Genomic DNA, 1,568 nt, shown 5'->3' on the forward strand with positions numbered 1-1,568 from the left:
TGAACTTTGCACCTCATCACCTTCTCTTCGGTGCACCACCCTCTTATGATGAGCTTCGCATCTTCGGCTGCCTTTGCTACCCTAGCATCGCCACTACTGCGCCTCATAAGCTTGCACCCCGCTCCGTCGCCTGCATCTTTCTCGGCTACCCACCTAACACTAAGGGCTACCGCTGCTATGATCCCGTCTCCCATCGTGTTTTCACCTTCCGACATGTTTACTTTGATGAGATGGTGTTTCCGTTTCAGCAGCAAGTATCCCTTGTTGCCTCGTCACCGCCGGCCACCGGCGGCCCTTCAGCGACTTCGTCAGGTGGGCGGCCCCGTTCGGCCCGTGGACCACCTCCGGGCTTTGGCGGTCCTCGCGCCCTCACGCCGGCGCCTGCATACTTGGCCTCCTCGGCCGACCCCGACGGCGCGGCTGGCGCCCCCCTATCACCCGCCGCCCCCAACTCGGGTGCCGCGGGATCGGGCGCTGCTGGCTCGGCCGCCTCGACGCCAGCCGCCTCGTCGGCCACCTCGCCGGCCCCCTCGCCTGTGGCTCCGATGGCGCCGATTGGCCCTGTTACACGGGCTCGTACCGTTGTTCATCGTCCGAGCCTCCGGTACTCGAGCGATGAGTATGTCCTCGTCGCCTCCACCGTGGAGCCGTCTCCTCTTCCCGCGTCCGCTCGCGCAGCCCTCCGTGATCCTCACTGGCTTGCGGCGATGCAGGAAGAGTTCGACGCTCTTCAGTGGAACCGTACCTGGACACTAGTTCCCCGGCCTCCTCGCGCCAACGCCATCACCGGCAAGTGGGTCTTTCGCCATAAGACCCGCTCGGATGGTACTCTTGTGCGCTACAAGGCTCGCTGGGTGGTTCATGGTTTCCGCCAGCGCGCTGGAGTGGACTTCACTGAGACGTTTGCCCCGGTTGTAAAACCGGGCACGATCTGCACCGTCCTCCAGCTCGCAGTGTCCCGAGGCTGGCCTGTTCATCAGATGGATGTCTCCAACGCCTTTCTCCACGGCCATCTTGAGGAGCAGGTGTATTGTGAGCAACCCACCGGTTTCGTCGACGCCTCACTTCCTGGCCATGTGTGTCTGCTGTCCCGCTCTCTCTACGGGCTCAAGCAAGCACCCCGCTCCTGGTACTAGCGGATCACCGGGTTTCTTCAGACACTGGGCTTCAGCGTCACTCGCTCGGACGCCTCACTGTTTGTCTATCGCCACGGTGACACGACTGCATATTTGCTCCTTTACGTCGACGACATCTTCGTGACGGCCTCCTCCGCAGCTCTTCTTCAGCAGATTACTCTCCGGCTGCGTGACGAGTTTACCATCAAGGACTTGGGTGCTCTACATTATTTCCTTGGCATTGAGGTCGTTCAGCGCCCGGACAGTTTCTTTCTTCATCAGCAGAAGTATGCGCACGAGCTTCTTGAGCGTGCTGGCATGCTCAACTGTCACCCTGGTGCTACTCCTGTTGACACGAAGGCCAAGGTTTCTGCTCTTGAGGGCTCGCCAGCGTCGGATGCTCCTTTTAGTAGTTGACTCTCACCAGACCGGATCTTCAGTATGTTGTTCGGC

Source organism: Triticum dicoccoides, chromosome 2B (assembly GCF_002162155.2).
Source record: "Triticum dicoccoides isolate Atlit2015 ecotype Zavitan chromosome 2B, WEW_v2.0, whole genome shotgun sequence".
Classification (NCBI taxonomy): domain Eukaryota; kingdom Viridiplantae; phylum Streptophyta; class Magnoliopsida; order Poales; family Poaceae; genus Triticum; species Triticum dicoccoides.